The sequence below is a fragment of the Bos javanicus genome, chromosome 20 (assembly GCF_032452875.1).
Source record: "Bos javanicus breed banteng chromosome 20, ARS-OSU_banteng_1.0, whole genome shotgun sequence".
Lineage (NCBI taxonomy): Eukaryota > Metazoa > Chordata > Mammalia > Artiodactyla > Bovidae > Bos > Bos javanicus.
The window spans coordinates 32,075,549-32,100,382 of NC_083887.1; the positions used below are offsets into that span (position 1 = coordinate 32,075,549).

General features: G+C 42.4%; 1 protein-coding gene across 2 annotated transcripts in view; it reads right to left on the bottom strand.

The window, feature by feature from the left end:
- The window catches only part of GHR (growth hormone receptor), a 310,301-nt gene extending 291,382 nt beyond the window's left edge, over nt 1-18,919 (bottom strand). The window contains exons 1-2 of one of the 2 annotated variants that reach the window (XM_061393616.1): nt 18,410-18,506; nt 17,657-17,838 (exon numbers count right to left, since the gene is read on the bottom strand). The gene's annotated coding sequence lies outside the window, so the exon portion shown is untranslated. Of the gene's footprint in view, nt 1-17,656; nt 17,839-18,409 lie in introns of both variants that reach the window. The other variant, XM_061393614.1, reaches the window with a different exon arrangement.
- Nucleotides 18,920-24,834: the final 5,915 nt, after the last annotated feature.

A 24,834-nucleotide genomic window follows, 5' to 3' on the forward strand; every position in this document is an offset into this window, starting at 1 on the left:
TCCTGAATGTTAGCGACCAGGAATTAATGACTGATGGAAATTGGTGGGTAAATTTTCACATTCTTTCAGCTTTGGGCGAGAGGACTCTGAGATGTGTATTTTGCTGGGGCTCCCAAAATCCCTCCAAGAAGATGACAAACTCCAGAAGGCGACAAACTGCCAGTGACAGTACCTGGCTTCGTAACGTATCCTTTGTTGGCTCCTTTCCCTTCCTTTTTTCACTCTCCCAAATAAACATTTACCCAGATTCCTTCTGTTATGGCTTTCTTCTGGGAGAAATCCAAACCAAGACACAACTCAAGTGAAGAGCCTACTGAATATATCAGTTTAAGGTCATTATGGAGAGAGATGGGGTTTCCCAGGTGGCACTAGTGGTAAAGAACCCACCTGCCAAATGCAGGAGATGTAAAGACACGGCTTGAATCCCTTGGTCAGGAAGATCCCTGGAGGATGGCATGGCAACCCATTCCAGTATTCTTGCCTAGAAAATCCCACGGACAGAGAAGCCTGGCAGGTTACAGTCCATAGGGCTGCAAAGAGTTGGACACAACTGGAGCGACTTCGCATGTACAGAGAGAGATAACAACTGACCTAATTTTACCTCTGGTCCCTCATTCCATACTATGAGGCTGCTAAGCTGCTAAGTCGCTTCAGTCGTGTCCAACTCTGTGTGACCCCATAGACGGCAGCCCACCAGGCTCCCCCGTCCCTGGGATTCTCCAGGCAAGAACACTGCAGTGGGTTGCCATTTTCTTCTCCAATGCATGAAAGTGAAATGGGAAAGTGAAGTCGCTCAGTCGTGTCCGACTCTTCGCGACCCCATGGACTGCAGCCTACCAGGCTCCTCCGTCCATGGGATTTTCCAGGTATGAGGAAATCCCACCAAATTATAAATACACTAGGAACTGGCACATGAAAGACATGCGTGTTTGGACATGTGGAAGGGAAATAAATTTTTGGAAGAATGGTAACAAAACTTCCATGAACTACTAAAATGCATTCATTCAACTAAAACTTAGGAAGGATTTTCTATGGGATATAAAGTGAACAAGACAAAAGATCTGTACTATTAAAGGGAAATGGACAAAAAAATAGAAAAACAAATTAATAAATAAGATAACATTAGGTAAGTTGTAGGTGCTGTGATGAAAATAAAAGAGATATATGATAGCATCCCCTAGTTGAGGAAAGACTACTCTAGCTAGGGGTCAGAGAAGTCCTTTTGAGAAGGTGACATTTGAGCTTGGGCCTGAATGACAAAAGAGAACTAGCCTTACATGGATGTATATGTATATATATATATGTGTGTGTGTGTGTATTCACACACACACACACATTCACACCTCTATCATATTACAGAGTCAGGCCTGAGGAGTATAATGTCCTTTCATAAAGTATTATCTCTCTATCCATCATAAAATATAGACCATCTGGTTATTAAAAATAGGAGGTTTACTTGTTAGATAAAATACTAAAGTAGTTGCATCTACAAATGAAAAGATAAGATGTCTGAGCTTTAAAATACTTAGGGGCAATGTGGAAAGATTAAACTAGATTAGCAAAATATTGATGACCCTGCAAGCTCAGTAATGGGTACCTGAGGATCAAAATACTATTTGCTTTATTTTGTTTATGTAAAACTTCCCACAATCAAAAGCTTTTTTAAAGTAAAATGTATATCAAAGAAAAATAGAGAATTCTCAAAGTTATAGAAGTCTCACCTCACCAAGTTTTCATCAGCAAATTAGAAGTTCTACCATGAACAGGAGTCCTGTGGAATCATGAAGGCATAAGGAGAAACTCTGGACTATGCGTTGAGAAAGGAAATTACAGGATATCCTTTCAATGGAATGCTGAGCCTCCAGGGATTACCTGATCCTATGGGAGTCTGAGCCTTTGTCTTTGACTATGCTATTTTATAGCTTTGCAGAATCAGAAGTTAACTTGTAGAAATGAGCCACAAAAATAGTTTTTGTTCAAATAAATGCAAATCAGTTGTATCCATGGGATGTAATTGATTATTTCCCTATGGATAAGTCAGAGTTTACAAATTCATTTCAACATTCCTCTACTGTATCTACATTTGTGTGGTTCTCCTTTGAAATTACTATGACATCTTTTCAAGTTCCTTCATTAATCAATATCTGTATTATTTTACATGTTTGTTTTCTATCATGGTTTTACCTTTTAAGAAAATTAACCTTTAACAAAGAGAAGCAACTTTAAAGTGTTCCAGTAATAGAAGATGTGCACTTAGGTGTCAAAATCTGCAAGTTTTTTCAAAGTCAAGGACTGAAACACTCTTGGGCTTTTGTGCTCATCCCCCTAGGTTCTCACAAGTCAAGGCACATCAATGTAGGCTGTTCTGTCCTCAGAAAAGCCTTTTACTACAAGCCCTACCACCCCAACTGGCCAACTTTCAACTGTCCCTTAACTCACCAAGCAACACTTTGCCTACACTGACAGATAGCAATCTCTCTGACAAACATATATATCCAGAAATGGCTTATGTTACTGAGGTTAAAAGTCAAATTTCACAAGCCACTGATAATCATCTGGGTATATCTTTCATTTCTGTTGTATAGTAATAGTCTAGGCACATTAACAGAGAAGTCACAAGAAACTAATCTCTGGCCTCTTCTGAAGGAGGAAATTTCAACAATTCAAACAAACAAACAAAAACACTTCAGGGACTCATTAAAACTGTAACTTGGGTTGATCAGCGAAAGCAGAAGGGGGGAAAAAGCAGCAATTGGTATCAAATAACCTTTTAGGAGGAAAGTTTTGAAGGCTTGCTCTTAGAGCAAGATGGTGCTGCTGGTCATCCATATGAGCCAGGCATTGTTTGGATTCATTTAAACTACATCAACTTTCCCAAGAATCACTATCCCCCTTTTGCAGATAAAGCTCCGAATGATTCATTAACTTGCTGAGAGTTGTAAAGGTAGTAAATGGCAGTGAAAAAGTGAAAACGTTAGTCGCTTAGTCATGTCCTACTCTTTGCAACCCCATTTGCGACCCCATGAACTGTAGCCCACCAGGCTCCTCCGTCCATGGAATTCTCCAGGCAAGAATACTGGAGTGGGTTGCCATTCCCTTCTCTAGGGGATTAAATGACTGAGCTGGATTCAAATCTCTTCAGATAAGCCAGATTTGTGTGATTCCAAAGCCTACTGCATGCCCTTTCCAAAATGCCAACCTACCTTTAAGCTTCTGCAGCGGCTGCCACCGCAGAAGACATCCGCCAGCCCTGACTCACAGGCAAATCTCTGTGTGTTCCCAGGGAAAAGAACTGCTGGTCAAGTGTCACTTGTCTTAATCCATAACCCACCCACTCCTGAATGATGGACATAAACCACATGCTATAAACAAAATAGTGAATGTCAATGTTTATGAGTGGGACTGTGATGTAGCAGAAAGAACCCTTGAAAGAAAGCTAGAAGAACGGGGCTATAAATCTGGCACTGTCCCTGGGGAGTTTAATGCTGGGGAAGTCTTGTCACTCCCATTTCCTCATCTATAAATAAAGGGAGGATGTCAGATTCAGCTTTCAGCAAGGGTCCACCAGCATTCTCCTTTGTATAGGGTTGCCTCAGGCATTACAGAGATTTAGCATCCTGACTCTAGGCACTAAAAGTCCATAAATCTTCCAGTCCTTTGAACAACCCTATTTCCAAATGCCCCTATGCCCTGCTTAGCTGAATGGTTGAGAATCACTGGTGAAGGATCTCAGATTCTAGGAAACTCCATGGCTCTGTAGGCCCAACACTGTCAGAACAAGGATGTGGCAGGGAAGTGTGGCTACAGGAGGAAATCCCAGGCCAACTCTACCATCATAGGGTACATTCAAGATCATATTCTTAAAGAGAAACCACAATGTGGGCATCTTTAATAGACTTCTTGGAATACTGCTAAAGAAAGAAGTTTTTAAATTGAATTTACATAATGTTCATGCAAGAGAAGTCTACAGAGACACCTGCAAGCATCACCACTGTCTAGCAAGCACTAGGTTCAGGATGGCCATGTCTACCTGAACAGCCACCCAAGGAAGGGCCTATAGGGCACATCTGTAAATCCATAATTAGCAATGAGAAGGGCTTCCAGGGGGGAAACCAATCCACAGCCTGCTACACCCCTCCTGCTCCCTGTTACAAATGACCCCGCGAGCTCCAGACATACCTCCTGGAGCTCAGTTCCCACCCTTCTCCCGTACAATGTCTACGTATCCAAACAATTCACTGTATTTTAAATCCTGGCTTTGGAGCCACTTTGTCCATAATGCCTCACCTCAAATGCTTTAGCTCAAAACAGATCTCCCTTCACTCTAAATAAATGTCACATTTACATTCTGTAATATAATTTTTTGTTAAATTGTGTACTTGTCAGTACATAGGCACTCCATGTACATTATTAGTGTTGCCTTCCTAACTTAATTGCTAGGTCCTCAAATCAAAGGTTGGACAAGGAAATGGCAACCCACTCCAGTATTCTTGCCTAGAGAATCCCATGGACAGAAGAGCCTGGTGGGCTGCCGTCTATGGGGCCACACAGAGTAGGACACGAATAAAGTGACTTAGCAGCAGCAGCAAATCAAAGGTCATGTCTTATACTACTTCTGTATTCTCCAGTGTCCCAAACATTTCTGGGAACATGGTAATGGCTCAATAAATATGTGTTCTCAACAAAGGAAACTATAAGCAAGGTAAAAAGACAACCTTCAGAATGGGAGAAAATAATAGCAAATGAAGCAACTGATAAAGAATTAATCTCAAAAATATACAAGCAGCTCCTGCAGCTCAATTCCAGAAAAATAAGTGACCCAATCAAAAAATGGGCCAAAGAACTAAACAGACATTCCTCCAAAGAAGACATACCCATGGCTAACAGACACATGAAAAGATGCTCAACATCACTCATCATCAGAGAAATGCAAATCAAAACCACAATGAGGTATCATCTCATGCCAGTCAGAATGGCTGCAATCCAAAAGCCTATAAGCAATAAATGCTGGAGAGGGTGCGGAGAAAAGGGAACCCTCTTACACTGTTTGTGGGAATGCAAACTAGTACAGCACTATAGAGAACAGTGTGGAGATTCCTTAAAAAGCTGGAAATAGAACTGCCATACGACCCAGCAATCCCACTGCTGGGCATACACACCAAGGAAACCAGAACTAAAAGAGACACGTGTACCCCAATGTTCATCGCAGCACTGTTTACAATAGCCAAGACATGGAAGCAACCTAGATGTCCATCAGCAGACAAAGGGAAAAGAAAGCTGTGGTACATTTACACAATGGAATGTTACTCAGCTATTAAAAAGAATGCATTTGAATCAGTTCTAATGAGGTGGATGAAACCGCAGCCTATTATACAGAGTGAAGTAAGTCAGAAAGAAAAATACCAATACAATATATTAATGCATATATATGGAATTTAGAAAGATGGTAACAATGACCCTATATGTGAGACAGCAAAAGAGACATAGATGTAAAGAACAGACTGTTGGACTCTGTGGGAGAAGGCAAGGGTGGGATGATTTGAGAGAATAGCATTGAAACATGTATGTTATCATACGTGAAACAGATCGCCAGACCAGGTTTGATGCATGAGGCAGGGTGCCCAGGGCTGGTGCACTGGGATGACCCTGAGAGATGGGATGGGGAGGGAGGTGGGAGGGAGGGTCAGGGGAGGGAACACATGTACACCCATGGCTGATTCACGTGAATGTATGGCAAAAACCACCAAAATATTGTAAAGTAATTAGCCTCCAATTAAAATAATAAAAATAAATAAATAAATTTGAAATGACATAAATAGAACTTGGATAATACTTGTGAAGTATAAAGATGAAGTCTGTATAAAGATGATTCTTTCCAATCAACCTGTGTTATATATCTTCAAGTAATTTTAATGTATAAGGTAAATACATGATTGATCATGAAAAAAATTTTAAATGACTATATATTATGTGGTATTATCATCAAATATATATTAAAATGCAGACAAATCAAAACACATGTTTAAATACAAAAATAAATAAATAAATAATACATGTTCTGTCTTTAATTTTTCACAGTAATTCCCAAAATACCAGTTCAGTTCAGTTCAGTTCAGTCCAGTCGCTCAGTCGTGTCCGACTCTTTGCAACCCCATGAATCGCAGTACGCCAGGCTTTGCTGTCCATTACCAACTCCAGGAGTTCACCCAGACTCATGTCCATCGAGTCAGTGATGCCATCCAGCCATCTCATCCTCTGTCATCCCCTTCTCCTCCTGCCCCCAATCCTTCCCAGCATCAGAGTCTTTTCCAATGAGTCAACTCTTCGCATGAGGTGGCCACAGTACTGGAGTTTCAGCTTTTTAGCATCCTTCCTTCCAAAGAAATCCCAGGTCTGATCTCCTTCAGAATGGACTGGTTGGATCTCCTTGCAGTTCAAGGGACTCTCAAGAGTCTTCTCCAACACCACAGTTCAAAAGCATCAATTCTTTGGCACTCAGCCGTATTCACAGTCCAACTCTGACATCCATACATGACCACTGGAAAAACCATAGCCTTGACTAGATGGACCTTTGTTGGCAAAGTAATGTCTCTGCTTTTGAATATGCTATCTAGGTTGGTCATAACTTTCCTTCCAAGGAGTAAGCGTCTTTTAATTTCATGGCTGCAGTCACCATCTGCAGTGATTTTGGAGCCCAGAAAAATTAAGTCTGACACTGTTTCCACTGTTTCCCCATCTATTTCCCATGAAGTGATGGGACCGGATGCCATGATCTTCTTTTTCTGAATGTTGAGCTTTAAGCCAACTTTTTCACTCTCCACTTTCACTTTCATCAAGAGGCTTTTTAGTTCCTCTTCACTTTCTACCTTAAGGGTGGTGTCATCTGCATATCTGAGGTTATTGATATTTCTCCTGCAATCTTGATTCCAGCTTGTGTTTCTTCCAGTCCAGCGTTTCTCATGATGTACTGTGCATATAAGTTAAATAAGCAGGGTGACAATATACATCCTTGAAGTTCTCCTTTTCCTATTTGGAACCAGTCTGTTGTTCCATGTCCAGTTCTAACTGGTGCTTCCTGACCTGCATATAGGTTTCTCAAGAGGCAGATCAGGTGGTCTGGTATTCCCATCTCTTTCAGAATTTTCCAGTTTATTGTGATCCACACAGTCAAAGGCTTTGGCATAGTCAATAAAGCAGAAATAGATGTTTTTCTGGAACTCTCTTGCTTTTTCCATGATCCAGCGGATGTTGGCAATTTGATCTCTGGTTCCTCTGCCTTTTCTAAAACCAGCTTGAACATCAGGAAGTTCACGGTTCACATATTGCTGAAGCCTGGCTTGGAGAATTTTGAGCATTACTTTACTAGCATGGGAGATGAGTGCAATTGTGCAGTAGTTCAGTAGTTTGAGCATTCTTTGGCATTGCCTTTCTTTGAGATCGGAATGAGTAGGTTGGCCAATTTTCATCCTGCAGGCTAATAAAATATCTTATTTATTCAGCATCTTTTCCTAATTAGTTTTCAAAGTACTTTTCAGATGACATAATTAACTCTTGCATACCTTATATGTACTGAAAGAATAAATAAAAACACTAAAGTGTACAGGACAAAGGCAAAGAGAATTAAAATTTCATACTCTGTGATGAGGGTATACCAAGAGCTGGCAGACAGGATGATTATTCCCAGTTCTACTGCATCCTGTGGAAAAATTAAAAATGTTTGCACCTTGCTTCAAGGTTTCCAAGGCCCTGAACAAGATCCACTTTGGAAACCTGGTCATCATGTTTGGGTGCCATCATTAATCTAAGGTGAATTAACACTAAATTTGCATTATGAGCTTAGAGTCTAGTGATCATCCAATTCTATCCACATCCTTTTGCCCCCAACTCTCCATGTAGGTCTTGTCAACAACCTCAATTTCTCTCTGTTTTACTACATACTAACGTCGTTAGTTCTTCTGTATATTCTTGTCAGTTCTTCTTAATCTCTTTTGCTTCTGTTAGGTTCTTACTGTTTCTGTCCTTTATTGTGTCCATCTTTGCATGAAATATTCCCTTGATATCTCCAATTTTCTTGATGAGATCTCTAGTCTTTCCCAATCTACTGTTTTCCTCTATTTCTTGGCATTGTTCATTTAAGAAGGGCTTCTTATCTCTCCTTGCTATTCTCTGCATTCAGTTGGGTGTATCTTTCCCTTTCTCCCTTGCCTTTCACTTCTCTTCTTTTTTCAGCTATTTGTAAAGCCTCATAAGACAACCACTTTGCCTTCTTGCATTTTTTTCCCTTGGGATAGTTTTGGTCACTGCCTATTGTATAATGTTATGAACCTCCACATAGTTTTTCAGGCACTCTGTCTACCAGATCTAATCTCTTAAATATATTCTTTACCTCCACAGTATAATCATAAGGGATTTGACTTAGGTCATATCTGACTGGCCTAGTGGTTTTTCCCTACTTTCTTTAATTTGACCCTGAACTTTGAAATAAGGAGCTCATGATCTGAGCTACAGTCAGCTCTGGGTCTTATTTTTGCTGACTGTATAGAGCTTCTCCAACTTCAGCTACAAAAAATATAAAAAACATAATCAGTCTGATTTTGGTATTGACCATCTGGTGATGTCCATGTGTAGAGTCATCTCTTGTGTTGCTGGAAGAGGGTGTTTGCTATGACCAGTGCGTTCTCTTGACAAAACTCTGTCAGCCTTTGCTCTACTTCATTTTGTACTCCAAGGCCAAACTTGCCTGTTACTCCAGGTGTCTCTTGACTTGTCTCTTGACTACTTTTGCATTCCAATCCCCTAGGATGAAAAGGGTATTCTTTATTTGGTGTTAGTTCTAGAAGGTCTTGTAGGTCTGTACAGATGTTCAAAAAAGGTGTTAATGACATAGATGATGATGGTGTGGTCACTCACCTAGAGCCAGACATCCTAGAGTGTGAAGTTAAATGAGCCTTAGTACAAACAAAGTTAGAGGAGGTGATGGAATTCCAGCTGAGCTATTTCAAATCCTGAAAGATGATGCCGTCAAAGTGCTGCACTGAATATCTTAGCATATTTGGAAAACTCAGCAGTGGCCACAGGACTGGAAAAGGTCAGTTTTCATTCCAATCCCAAAGAAGAGCAATGCCAAGGAATGTTCAAACTACCACAATTGTACTCATTTCACACGCTAGCCAGGTAATGTTCAAAATCCTTCAAGCTAGGCTTCAGCACTATGTGAACTGAGAATTTCCAGATATAAAAGCTAGATTTAGAAAAGGCAGAGGAACCAGAGCTCAAATTGCCAACATTCATTCGATCATAGAAAAAGCACAGGATTCCAGAAAAATATCTACTTCTGTATCACTGACTACGCTAAAGCCTTTGACTGTATGGATCACAACAAACTGTGGAAAATTCTCAAAGAGATGGAAATACTAGCGTACCTTACCTCTTTCCTAAGAAACCTGCATGCAGGTCAAGAAGCAAGAGTTAGAAACGGACATGGAGCAAACTGGTTCCAACTGGGGAAGGAATACGTCAAGACTGTATACTGTCACCTTTCTAATTTAACTTCTATGCAGAGTACATCATATGAAATGTCAGGCTGGACTAATCACAAGCTGGAATCAAGGCTGCTGGGAGAAATATCAACAACTTCAGATATGCAGATAATACCACTCTAATAGCAGAAAGTGAAGATGAACTAAAGAGCCTCTTGAGGAGGGTGAAAGAGAAGAACAAAAAAACTGGCTTAAAACTCAAATTCAAAAAACTAAGATCACAGCATCCAGTCTCATCACTTCATGGCAAATAGGTGGTAGAAAGTGAAAAGAGTATAGATTTTCTTTTCTTGGGCTCCAAAATCACGAGGGACAGTGATTGCAGTCATGAAATGAAAAGACACTCACTCCTCAGAAGGAAAGCTATGACAAACCTAGATAGCATATTCAAAAGCAGAGACATCACTTTGCCAACAAAGATCCATATAGTCAAAACTATAGTTATTCCAGTAGGCATGTATGGATATGAGAGTTAGACCAAAAAGAAGGCTGAGCACCAAAGAATTGATCCTTTCAAATTGCGGTGCTGGAGAAGACTCTTAAGGGTCCCTTGGATGGCAAGGAAATCAAACCTGAATATTCATTGGAAGGACTGATGCCGAAGCTGAAGCTCCAACACATTGGCCACCTGATGCAAAGAGCTGACTCACCCTGATAGCTGGGAAAGATTGAAGGCAGGAGGAGAAGGGGATGACAGAGGATGAGATGGCTGGATGCATCACCGACCAACTGACATGAGTTTAAGCAAACTCTGGGAAATAGTAAAGGACAGTGAAGCCTCGCATACTGCAGTCCATGGGGTCGCGAAAAGCCAGACATGACTTAGTGACTGAACAAAAACAACAATATCATTAGTAACATATCAGTATTGAATGTTTATTCTATGACAAACAAAGATTGTTCTGGACATGTCCCTATTGGAAATATTGTGCTGCATTGACTGCTGATAAAAAGACATCCTTCCTCTTTATTCTGCTGCTCTTTCTTTAGTCTTTCTGACTTGTTCGGTATAAAACTGGTGTCTTTTCTGTCATCACCATCTTGGCAGGGATCCTGGTATCTTCTCCCTTTATGGGAAGAAACCATTGTAGAGAGTTTGTCTTCAGGAATCTTTTCACAATTTCTCATTCACTTATGCTTTTCCAGGCTCTTCTTTACTTTGCTTTATCAAATTGAGGTTTCTCCCGGGTAACAATAACATAGCTTGAAGATGTCCAAAGAAGCCACTGATAGGGTGAAGTGGGATCATATGCCATCATCCTGACCAAGGACAAAGCTGAATGACAGCAATCATAACTGGAAGTCTAACTGAGGACTCATCAGCCATCCTCAAACTTGAGATGATGTATTTTCTGCACCACAGTAGCACCTTCTAGTTTAATGAGCAGGAGAAGAAAACTTTGTAAGACTCTGTTTTGTAATGATCTCACTCTACTTTTTGACATGACCACTCAAAGATTAAAAAAAAAAAAAAGGTGGATATAATGTGATGCTTTGATAAAGGACATTTTTAAGAAAAAAAATGAGTTTTTCTATGCACCAATGACTTTATCATATGTCTAATACATTAACAAGTGTTAGTTACTCATTTGTTTTCGACTCTTTGTGAGCCCATGGACTGTAGCCTGCCAGATCCCTCTATCCATAGGATTCTCCAGATAAGAATACTGGAGTTGGTTGTCATTCCCTTCTCCAAGAGATCGTCCTAACCCAGGGATTGAACCTGGGTCTCCAGCATTGCAGGCGGATTCTGTACCATCTGAGCCACCAGGGAAGCCCTATACTAAAGGATACCTCTCTTAAGGTTTTTAATTATATATTACTTTAAATGTTTTATTTTGTAAACAACTGAAGATATAATCAAGGAGTTATTACAGCAAATGTCTAGCATAGCAGGCTGTCCACCATAGACCAATACATCAAAGCACCTGTTCAATTTGCAAGCCCTTTTGGTTCTAATGCTGACTGAGGGATTTATGGGGTACTTTCTACCACTGGTGCCAAATCTCCACGAAGTGAGCATTTTCCTTAGGATACATTTTCCACTGAGAAGCCCAGCCAGAAGGGGATAGACTTGTTTATATTTAAACAAATTCACAATCTAAGAAGTCTATTTCATTGGGATTATAATGACATTCTTCTAAAGAAAACTGACTGAAGTCTAGTCAATAACAAAAGACGCAAGCCCTAATCAGAGCAGTAAACACATCTGGAAGTTTTAAGGACTCTGTAGAAGAAATTATCTACTGATTTGGGAACAGAGTATTTGAAGGTGAGAGGCTAATTAAAAACACACAGCCAAACAATTTGACGAAATCATCGCCTTCCTATGAATCATTACTCAGTGAAATGGGGACCTGACCTAAGGGTTCATTTGCCTATATTAAAAGGTAGTAAGAAACACCCAAAAAGGAAGTTGAGACTAAGCAATGACCCTCTCTGTCATCCTTCTTTTAAGAGTCTGGTACTCTTCATGGAAATTTGTTTCACTCAAAATAAAAACAACAAACAAAAAGAAACTACTTCAGGAAGACCTCCTGCATTAGACTGTGAGGAGCTGGTATTGTTTAGAAATGGGAGCTGGAAGCATGGTTGTGATTACATTTTTATCTGTTTTACATAACTGATTTTTAAAAATTAATGGTAAGGAAAGAGAATCATTAAACAGTATTTCTTGATGCTTATATCCAAAATTGTTGCACACTGTTAAATAAATGATATAAATTATAGCTCAACTGTCCAAGGTAGCCCACATTAAGTCAAATAACACTCTTTCCACATGGCTGTGTCTACAGCATTCAGCGGAGTGAAACAATAAAAAAAATGAATCACATTTATTTTGTGTTCTTGAGAATCCCACAGCCTAGAAAGGAAGACAGATATGTAAAGAGTAGACCACGAGACTGAAAATGAGTGAAATAGGTGTTCCTACAGATGTTCAAGCAAAGCCCAAAAAGATCTGAGAGAGAAATTCAATAATTTAATGGATACAAATATAGCTCTGCAAAAAATCCTAGGAGATCATCTTGATAATTCCTCTCTTTTTGCTGTTTATTTGTTATTAACTTGTGAGAAATATGAAGCTCAAGAAAGTTAACTAGTCTGCAAAAATTACAAAGCCTATTGGAAGCAGAGGTGAGGAGACCCAGGTTTCCTGACACCTACTTTATGTCACATTATGTCATCCTAACTGGCAGGTTTCTAATATCAAAGCAGAACTTTGGTTTAGAAATTATATATTCAAGTATTTATCAATAGATCTGATATATTTGAGGGAGGAGGGTGAATAGAGGTAGGGAGTAGTGAAATAGATTAAAAAATTTTTTTTATTGATGTATAGCTGATTTACAATATTGTGTTAGTTTCAAGTGTACAGCAAAGTGGTTCAGATATACATATACATACATATATATGTATATATATATCTTTTTCAGCTTCTTTTCCCACATAGGTCAATACAATGAAATAGATTTTTGAACTTTAAAAAATGCACTTTATCATTGACTATTTCCTCCCTTTAAATGAAGAAAGAATAAAGCAAGGAAGAAAATGTAATATGAATGGAGACCTTAATGCAAGGGGGATGGGTGAGGACTATTACTGCAAATAGACACACACACACACACATACACAAAGGGGACAGCATGGACAATTGCATCTAAGAGCACAAGACTCGCACTGGCCCCTTGTCTTGACTGAAGTTTGTGCACAAGTAGGATCCTCTGACTCCAGTGTTCTTGCCTGGAGAATCCCAGGGATGGGAGCCTGGTAGGCTGCCGTCTATGGGGTTGCATAGAGTTGGACACGACTGAAGCGACTTAGCAGCAGCAGCAGCAGGATCTTCTGATAGGCCCAGAAGTCAGTCTTTATCATAGGTTAGTTTTCTCTCTTTACCAAAAAGAAATGGTCATTTCTTTCACATCCAGACTTGCTGATATAAACAACACGGTCATCATCATCAAGCATAAACACTTTCTGCAGGAAGACAGAAGAGTCTCGGCTGGGGCAGATTCTCAGCGGGTGGCAGGGGAAACTCATAATTTAGTCGGGAAGCCTCAGCCGGATACACAAAAGAGAAATCAATCATAACAGATAGGTGTCTAATACCAAGTCCAGGTCGTAAATGCTACATTTGGAAACACCTCTGTCCTGGCACAAAATACTCACAGAGGAGAAAATACTCACTGGCAGTAGACACAAAATATTCACAGAGGAGAAAATTCATTCTCAGTGGAGTTAATTTGCATGTTGGTAGTAAAGTTCAGACTCAAACTGGGCTCAGATGGGTCCCAAAGCTGTTGCCTTTGCACCACGCCCTCTCCCCTGTATGCACCAGCTTTGCTTCCTCCCTCCAAGGTGAGGACTTGGTAAGTGAGGAGTATCAGGGAGCTCCCTGAGTACTGAGATATAACTGCTCAAGACTTCCCTGGGGCATCAGCAAGCATTTATCTCCAGAGGAAGACAAGGTTGTTGACTCAGTTCATGTCCTATATGTACATCTTCAACCCCATTTGCCTGAGGAAGTGTCTCTGTCTGATGTACTTTCACTTCATTTAGGGCCAGATAGTATAGTGTCTAGGACTTGGACAGAACAAGCCTTCAATAAATGCTGACTGCAAGTATCAACTCACACTTGTGAAAAGAATATCTCACAACGTCATCTCTACCTGTCTGTAACGCGCAGCTGCAATTTGCTCATTTTCAGAATATTCTACATCTGCTATTCAGGGCTTGGTACTCCTTGATAGTAAGAAATGAGAGAGCTGTCTTCACTGCATGTAGAATTCTATTCACCTACACAGTATTATATTTTCCACAGACTCATTGGGAGTTCAGGCATGAAATAAAGTCTTGAAACCATTATATCATAATGTTTTGACTGTGGATGATTAATAATCTGAGAAGAAATGAGTTGTTTACAGGTTTGAAATTAGTGAACAGTGTAATGAAATGGCTAAAAGAGCTCATGAATATTAAGCTGACTTAATTGGAAGGACTGGTGCTATGGCTGAAACTCCAATACTTTGGCCACCTCATGCGAAGAGTTGACTCATTGGAAAAGACTCTGATGCTGGGAGGGATTAGGGGCAGGAGGAGAAGGGGACGACAGAGGATGAGATGGCTGGATGGCATTACCGACTTGATGGACATGAGTTTGGGTAAACTCCGGGAGCTGGTGATGGACAGGGAGGCCTGGCGTGCTGCGATTCATGGCATCGCAAAGAGTCGGACACAACTGAGCAACTGAACTGAACTGAAATGAATAGATGTAGAACGTCCAGCACTCAGCATTTCACATCTATGTTTTGGATGATATACCTTAGGAAAGATGGTGAGAATGTGGACTCAAGGACATATTGGTCAGGGCAGAAATGTGTGGCACTCCACAGTGGGTGAGGAACAACTCCGAGAACAGGCAAAAAAGAATTCAGGAAGAAGGAGCAGGCTATTTGTTCTCCATACAGCACTTAAAGGGATGGGAGATTAGATTCACTGTATGTGGTTCCAGCGGAGAAGGCAATGGCACCCCACTCCAGTACTCTTGCCTGGAAAATCCCATGGGCGGAGGAGCTTGGTAGGCTGCAGTCCATGGGGTCGCTAGGAGTCGGACACAACTGAGCGACTCCACTTTCACTTTTCACTTTCATGCATTGGAGAAGGAAATGGCAACCCACTCCAGTGTTCTTGCCTGGAGAATCCCAGGGATGGGGGAGCCTGGTGGGCTGCCGTCTCTGGGGTCGCACAGAGCCGGACACGACTGAAGCGACTTAGCAGCAGCAGCAGCAGCAGCAGCATGTGGTTCCAGTTTAGGCCAGTAAGCAGAAGAAAATGTTGATTCAGTACAGGCAGAACTTTCTAGTCATGAATCTCTCTTAGAAAAGACTGGCTAGTGAGGAAGCAAGATTTTCATCTGATTATTTCCAAGAAGAGCTCAGCTGGTCCACTAATAGGGATGGCTCTGAAGTGGTGGTTCTTGCCCCTGGTAGGGAGTTATCTCTAAGTCAGTGGTCACACTAATCAACCATGTTATTGAGTATATTCTTTACTTTATACTGTCCCAAGTTTTAAAAAATATCACTTTACCAAAAAGACATCCTGTATTGCCTTGTTTACCCAGCTAGCAAAGGTATGACTCTATCCTTAGAACACTTTGATTCTTATCAACTCAAGATTCAGAAAATGATTAGGTGATTTGAATACTCATATTATTTAAGTCACTACCACAGTTTATAGGGTTTTCTTTTTCAAAAAGAAAAAGAGGTGATTTGTATGGACATATGTGAACACACACACAAAGTAGAAATTATTTTCATTATTGACACACTTTTTAAAAATATATTCTCTGAAAGTAAACCAAAACTCTGGAATTGTGCAGTTTACCAGTGGAATGACCAGAAGCATAAGGTTAGTAGATTTAAAAAATACAACCCATGCCTTTTTTCTAAGCGAACCATTATGCTGTGCCTTATTCTTAGTGTATCACTCAGATCTATCTTTATATTAACAATGCTTACTAGCAGATAGCCCAAAAGGTTTGCCAAGTTGGACCAACTTTAAGATTTGTTTCCATGTTGGGGTGCTTCATGTGCTTGGCAGAAGCAGACTGCAATGAGGGTTCATTTATTACATTATGCTATAAACATGTCTTGAGCTAACAAGATACTCAATATGACAATTCCATAGGTTACTAAGCACTATAAACATCTGTTAACACAGGCACCAGAGATAGCACAGAGAAGGCATCTAATAATAGAATTCATTTAAAAAGTTTATGATGTGGAGTCTGCTGTTTAAAAACTAACAATCAAAAGCATAGCCCCAAACTCTGCCTAGAACAAATATTTGGCAGGCAAAGTTATGCTCAGTTTGAAAAAAGAAATGCACTGGTGTCGTCACTTTGTCAATGCATTTATAGATTTTCATTTCACACGTCTGCCCATGAAGTGCTGGTTTTCCATGCTGTTCAGGAGATTTAAACTATAATTTCACTGTGATATATTTACTCCAAAAGAAAAACTGAATGTTGACTCACCAACTTTCCTTAGACTCATGTAAAGCAAGAAGATTACAAGAGGGAGGAAGAAGATGAGAGATGGGACATACTTAAGCCACAAACAAAGGTTTTCAACGGTCTCTGGCTTAAAACACATCCTTCCAGCTCCATCTAAAGTCCATCTGAAGGGAAACCATCAATGACCCAGACTCCCTGAAATCTAATCTGGCAACACTGATCTTTGCTTTTCTCAGAAGCAAACAATCCTCAGTCACAGAAAAGATGGAACCAACAACTCTTGTCCACTAAATTTTATTTCGTTTCTATCCAGCATTTTAATTTCTAGAAATGTTTCAATACTAGTTACCTGCAAAGTCTATATACCCTGGAATCCCCAGAGAAGAGGACTTCCAAGATGACAACAACTGCTCAGGGCACAGAACTGCCACGGTGAGGAAAGGTGAGTGCCTTCCCAGGCACACACACCACGGAGTCTAAACTCCGCAGAGACTGACAACAGCACCCTGGGAATCTCAGATCCACCGATCCAAACTGCGTCCGCGTCTCCGGGCTTCTGGACCCACACATTCACACATCTCCTAGACCCTCAGTCCTCCTGTGCAGGTCTCCTGAGAGCTCCAGAAACCTCTACCACCAGCCCTTGGATGGCTAAGGGATTAGTATTTTAAAGTCTGTGGTACTTAAATCCCGTTCAGCAACTCCTGCGACTTCCCAACCCTCTGGCTTCCCGTTACCTTTCCCTGTCCCTTCCAAGGTCTTCTGGCGGCACAAACAGAGGGGCAGCACCTCTCTGGCCTCCTCCCCCCAACTCCCCCGCACACCCTACTGGCTCAGGCTCCGACACGCCCCCCACCCCCAGGAGCACACATGGGCGCACACACACAGCGCGCACGTACACCCATTCAGCACTCAGACCCCGCAACCGGCCACCGACTCCCGCAGCGCGGCCCCAACAGGCGTACCCTCCTGCTCCGGGTTATATACAAAGCACTCACCCCCAAATAGAGTTCCCTGTGCACCCGCAAGTCGGTGACCCTGCTCAGCACCCTCCCACTGAGCACCGCCAGACTCTTCACCCCAGATCCGACACTATCCCACTCACCCGCGGCTCTCTTGCCTCGAGCAGTTCTGTCAAAACTTTGAGCCTGGTCGATTTCATAACCACAAGTGTGTCCAGGACTGGAGGAGCTCGGCTCGCCACGATCTCCACCCACCTCAGCTCATGCGGACTGCTGGCCGTGACTCTAGCCCCAGCTCCGTCGGTGCCAATGTCCCGGCTGCAGCCTGCACAAACGCACAAAGGGTGGTGCGCTTTGGGGAAGAGCGCGAGGGGTAGAGGCGCACAGCCGGACCACCTCCTCTCTTTTGCCCTCTCCCTGCGCAGCCTGGGACCTCTCCTCGCTCAGCAGCTGAGTCTCTGCAGTTCCTGCCCCAGCCTCGCTGACTGATGGTGTCAAACAGAAACGCTCGCAAAACTTCTAAGACTTGAACAAAACTGGATTCGGAGGAAGCCCCGCCAGGCACCGCAAACACGGGTGGGTGCAGGCGCCAGCGTGGGGCGGTTCGCCTGTCACCCCTAACTCCATGATGCCCCCCACTAACTTACACACACACACATACACACGTCCAGAGCGTGGATCGGGTTACAACTACCCACCAGCTGAAAACAACTTCTTGGCGAGGAGGAGGGGCGCACCTCCAATCCCCAAGTCACCAGGACAAAAATTATCAGTGTAAATACGTAAGACAGATTCCCCAGTTTTCATAAACAACTGGCGTCCCAGGCTCCACTCCCAGGCCCCCCGACACAACAGTGGAAAAGTAACAGCCCGATCCCGGACCTCCCTTCCAGTACCTGCGAGCCGAGCCTCGGGAGAGAGAGCGCGGTTCGCGTCCGCGCTGGGGCCCAGGGCGCGGGGCCCTGCGGCCCCCTGGGTCCCCGCCGCCGCCTCGGCTCAGCAGCCGCCGCCGCCGCCGCCGCCGCTGCAGCAGTCTCCGCTGCCGCCGCCGCCGCCGCTGCTCCCCAGACCGCCTCCTCTTCCCATGGCTGCGCCCTGCTCCGCGGCTCGCAAGCTGTCAGGCTCGGGGAGGGGGGAGGGGGCGGGGTGAGCCGGGAAGGGAGGCTGGGAGGGGAGGGGTGGGAACCGGCGGCGGCCGTTCACCAGGGGTCAAGCCGGGCCCGGCCAGCCGCCCCCGGGAGCCGGGCGGCCGCAGCGAGGGGGAGCGGGAGTTGAGGGCGGCTGGTTCGAGACCCGCTGCGGAGGCGCCGAGCGCCGTCCCGGCCGAGCCTTCGGCGGAGCTGGGATAAAGCGTTCCCCGGCGAGGAGTTGGGAGTTGGTGCGTGTCACTCTCATCTGGGCTGCGCGGCTCCTCCTAGAGGAAAATATTGGTAGTTGCAAGGCACTTCCTTCCTCTCCGCCCACCCCTGTTCCCAAAAAGGAGGCAGGACCTAAAAGAGCCTAAGTGCAGTCAACAAATTCAGAGGAACGCTTAGCTCTCTGCTGGAAAGGGGGAGAAAACGGACAAGACCACTTGAAAAGCGTAATTAGCAAACCCAACACTGCCTCTTTCCACCTGCAATCAATTTCCAAACACCTACTTGCTGGGGCATAGTGAAAAGATAGTTAAAAGTAGGAAGAACCTCATTTTAGAGGTTAGAAAACAGAGGCAGGAGAGATGAAGTAATTTACCAAGGACACAAGGCATGTTAGAATAGGAGTATGTCCAGACCCTGGAGCACAGGGAGGCGGGTATTCAGACACAGGCCTCAGCCCCCGGATTATCCTTGTGTGCAACCTAGGGAAGGTGGCTTTTAAATGTCCTGCGCGTGACATCTGTCAAATACGGGCCTTTCCACCCCATTCCACTGCAGGGAAAATAAAGTGAAAAGCTGTCAACGTGCTTTAGAAAGTCAGTGTCGTTCTGCATAAGCCCGTCATGTTGTTAAAGCATCAAACTCTCGTCACCACAGGCTTTTCTAAGCAGAAAGTTCAAAAGTCCAGTTCCAGATTGTCTGAGATTTGACAGACCAGCGCGTCATGCTATCTTTTTACTATTTAACTTTATTACTCACAGCCACTTGTAATGTCATTTATTTAACAGCTTGAGTTTACTAAATTACATATATATATATATATATATATATGTGTGTGTGTATGTATGTATGTATTTTACAGGATTCCGAGACACAAAGCCAAATTTATACCCAGAGATAAATGTTTAAGCAACAACTTAAAGAAACCAAGCTTCTTAGCACTAGAATAAAACAAAAATCCCCAGGGCATGGAAAATAGTACGGGATGAGGGGACAGTCCAGAGGGTGGGTGGGGCAAGAATGGAAGAAACACAGGACCAAGGACTTGGGGGCAGCAGATGTCACATCAGATACCCCTGTTTTTAAAGGAATCAAGGAAGTGGAAAATTCTGTTCCTTGGAGTCCTTTCCGGTGCTCAGCTGTGGCTCAGCAAGCCACCTGTTCAAGGCAAGGACACCCAGCAGGAAAGGAGGGGGAAGATTCTAGACGGGGTGTGGATCACACTGTCCCGTCTTGAGGCAGGTGGGTGTTGATCTTGAACTGGTGCTTCCCCAGCTCTATCCCCTCTATCATTAGATTCAAGTCTAATGAGGCTTCCTTTCCCTCAGTGGCTAGGCTGTGTCCAACTCTGCGACCCATGGACTGCAGCACACCTGGCTTCCCTGTCCTTCACTATCTCCCAGAGTTTGCTCAAATTCATGTCCTTTCCCTCAGAACCACCCCTAATCCTTTGACTTCTGGGGTTATATTCTCCTAGAGCAGAAGGAGTGCTTATCAGTGTCTGGGGTTTTTAAAGGGGGAGTTGCCCACATAGAGATTAGGGCACAAGCAGGCGGAACACCTGCTGGGTGGTCACTGCTGCCGCCAGGTTGGCGGAAAGGGCAGTTCTGACAGGAGTGGAAATCAGGCAGTCCTAGAATGCTGACTCCACTCCTTCTGAGATGACCTTCCAAGTTGGCACTTCAGACTCTGGCATAGCCAAATTCTCCCTTTATATCACCTCTGTGCCTTCTTATCCTTGCTCCCCCTTCTCCCCCTCAAGTCCAAACTTGATCTAGTCTAGCAGGTGCCAGATGGACTCACGAAATATATTCTAATTCTGGTGTTTGTGCCCTGAGACCATTTCAGGGCCATGCTTAGCAAAGAAAGATTACCTTCTTTCTTCTTCTGGGTTCATCTGGAGCCTTCATTCTGTGAGGCAGGGGAACTGACTACTCCATCTTTGAGAGACAGGTCACCATGCACTAAAAACATTGGTTAATATAAAAAGTTATGAAACCAGACATAAAATTGCAGCTTACATGAAAGGCAGCCCTCTTTAAGCTCCATGAATAAAGATCCTCCGATCTCATATATGATCATATTAGGTCTATCGTAGTATTTGCCTCTTTATATTTTCTAGATTATGAGGGGAAATATATCAGGTACTGAATTAACTCATTTGCTGCAAGTTAAGGCATGACAGAGTACCTTTAACTTATGAAACATGAAGTTGTACTTACCAAGCCTTCCTGTCTGCCTGAAATATTCTACTTTGACCAGATAGGGAGATTCTCCTTAACCTTCAAATTCCAACTCAGTTGTTTCATGCCTGACTTTTCCCAAAGGTGGAATTAATTAACTATCCCTGCATCTATCCCTCATAAGTCTTTACACCTACTTTTATTAAATATTTCAGTTTTTATTAATATGTCTACTGTTCACATTAATTATGAGGCTTCTGAGGGAGGTACTATATATTCTTACAATTTGTATCTAAAATGTCTAGGTGGGTTCCCAGCAAATAGTAAGATGCCCAATAAATATTTAATCAAGTTGAATGAAAATATAGAGCTTCCAAATTTGTATCTCAAACCTAGGTCTTTATACAGAGCTCCAGACTGCCATCCTCCACATTTTGTCATACTCTATGTTCAGAATTGGGTCTCTTCTTGAGCCCTCTCTATACCTAGCACCTGGTCTGAACCACCATCATCTTTTCTGCCTGGGTTACTGCTATTGTCTCCCAAATTCTACTGTTCTTGTTTTGCTGGAGAATTTAAACCATGACAATATTTGCTGATAAAATTAGTAATATTCTAAAGATAAAACACACTTACTTTAAAGGATTTTTGAAAACTAACACTGAATTCCCATCCACCAGGTTCTTTCATTCAACAAGTACTGGAGAGGCTGCACCATGACAGATTTGTTCTAGGAACTTAAGATGCATCAGGGAACAAAACCTACCTGACATGCTCACAGAGACCTTGCCTTCACGGGACTCGCATTCCAGTTGGGGGAGACAGTGAACAATAATAAAGATAATAAATAGGTGAATCGCTGAAGAGCCACTCAGAGAAAACTATACTAGGATAAGGGGTTCAGGAAAGCCAGGTAACAGGTGGAAAAATGCTGGGAATGTCTTCCTTGCCCAGGACTCAGCAGCATATTATGAAGTTGAGCATGTGATGGTTGTGAACATTCTGCAAGAGCACACTTGACTCTCCTCACCCTGTCCCTAGCCTTCACTCCCAATTGCATTGGTTGAGAAGGTGGCAGGGGAATCATGAAAGGAAGAAAACAATTGAGGAATGAATTTACCCTTTCTTTCCTCTGTTGAAAGCCAACAGGGGAAAAACTATTTCCTAATCTGTAAATTCTTAGCCAAGATTTAAGAGGAGATCCCAGAGCCAGTATTAGAGCTTGTAATCACCATTTATTTTATGAATCTCAAAGAATTGGTATTTCTGAGATTAGTTGTTTGTCAGTTGCTTCATTTGCTATTATTTTCTCCCATTCTGAAGGCTGCAGCTCAATTACAGAAAAATAAACAACCCAATCAAAAAATGGGCCAAAGAATTAAATAGATATTTCTCCAAAGAAAACATACAGATAGCTAACAAACACATGAAAAGATGCTCAACATCCTCATTATCAGAGAAATGCAAATCAAAACCACAGTGAGGTACCATTTCAAGCCAGTCAGAATGGCTGCAATCCAAAAGTCTACAAGCAATAAATGCTGGAGAGGGTGTGGACAAAAGGGAACCCTCTTACACTGTTGGTGGGAATGCAAACTAGTACAGCCACTATGGAGAACAGTGTGGAGATTCCTTAAAAAACTGGAAATAGAACTGCCTTATGACCCAGCAATCCCACTGCTGGGCATACACACCAAGGAAACCAGAACTGAAAGAGACACGTGTACCCCAATGTTCATTGCAGCACTGTTTGTAATAGCCAGGACATGGAAGCAGCCTAGATGTCCATCAGCAGATGAATGGATAAGAAAGCTGTGGTACATATACACAATGGAGTATTACTCAGCCATTAAAAAGAATACATTTGAATCAGTTCTAATGAGGTAGATGAAACTGGAGCCTATTATACAGAGTGAAGTAAGCCAGAAAGAAAAACACCAATACAGTATACTAATGCATATATATGGAATTTAGAAAGATGGTAACGATAACCCTGTATGCGAGATAGCAAAAGAGACACAGATGTATAGAACAGTCTTTTGGACTCTGTGGGAGAGGGAGAGGGTGGGATGATTTGGGAGAATGGTTTTGAAACATGTATAATACCATATGTGAAACGAATCACCAGTCTAGGTTCAATGCATGATACTGGATGCTTGGGGCTGGTGCACTGAGACGACCCAGAGGGATGGTATGGGGAGGGAGGAAAGAAGGGGGTTCAGGATGGAGAATACTTGTATATCTGTGGCAGATTCATGTTGATGTATGGCAAAACCAGTACAATATTGTAAAGTAATTAACCTCCAATTAAAATAAATAAATTTATTTTTAAAAAAGAATTGGTATTTCAATTCAGAGCTCTTAAAAATTAAAAGGAATATGATTGCCTTGACTCTCTCTGGTGGAGTCAGAGTCACCCTCAGGAAAGCTCAGGGCCTGGGCAATGCCATCCATGTGCAGCTAGCAGGTAGAAAGGAACCAGACAAGACAGAGCTTAACAGAGACTCATGAAAGAATGTTCCCCTTTAAATAATTTAAGTGTAAAGATTTTTTAAAATGCTTTAAATATTTTGAGATTATTTTCTCTATCCTGCCTCTACATGCAAAAGCTTGTTTTTAAAAAGTAGCTGATAGACAATCCTCCAGCTTCTGTCTGGATAATTATATTGATGTGGAACCCGTTAGCTTCCTCATTGGAAACCAAGTTCCATTCTGAGATCGCACCATTTGTTAAAAGTACTTTAGCTGGAATCTGATATTCTGTTATGATACCTGATTCGATCTCTAAAGCACATAGGGAAAAACTAGAAATTTAAATTTGCTTTTTTCCATGAGACACAGTTTCTGCATGTCTCACCATAAGTTACCTCTCTTCCAGGCCAAACACATGGAGGTCTTTCCACTACTTCTCATGTGATGAGTTTTCCAGACCTTATACCATCCTAGGCCTCTGCCTTAATTATATTCCAGTTCATCAAAATCCTTCATAAATTCCTGATGCCAGTATCAAATTCAATCCCATTATGATCACCACAAGATAGAGGAGAGCTATGAACCTCCAACTAGGTTTTCTGAAGTAGTGGAAATGGCAGAAGTCTTGAAGTCTGAGAGATGTGATGGGACCCCTAGCTCTGATCCAGCTTCCACTGTCACTCAGCCTATGCTCCACGGAAGTGAATTTAGCAATCTTACCATGATCAGGGCATTTCCATCCCTTCTTTGCTTTCACATTCAATCATCTCCTACTCTTTGTCTTCACATATTACTTGGTTCTTTCTATTTATCCTCTTTATTTTTAAAAGAAGAGGAAACATAAAAATAAAAAAGGAATGTGAATGAGAAAGTAATCTGAGCAGATATGAAAAAGTTTTTCATAGCAACTTTATATAAATTAGGCACACAGAATATTTCCAGTTACTAAATAAGCTATCTAATTTGCTAATTAGACTTCTCCAAGGGTATCATGAAAACCCAAGAGGAATAATACTGATCCCTTTGTGTACCAAAGGAATAGACCTGCCTACTACCTGGTGTCCACCCAGTGAAGCCAGGAAAGGTCAAGGTGAGGGGAGGAACTGCTGGAGAATTCCTGGCTGGGAAACATGCTTAGGCAGGGCGAGGACTATTGAAGAGAGAGAGGGCCTGCAGCGTAACAGCACTTTCCTCAAGGTCAGTGGCCCTCTGCAGCACATGCTGAATGAGGTAAAGGCTGAGACATATTAACCGAAGGAACTCATGACGTCTTGAATGAAAGAAATTTTGAGAGCTAAGTCAAGCAGGTCT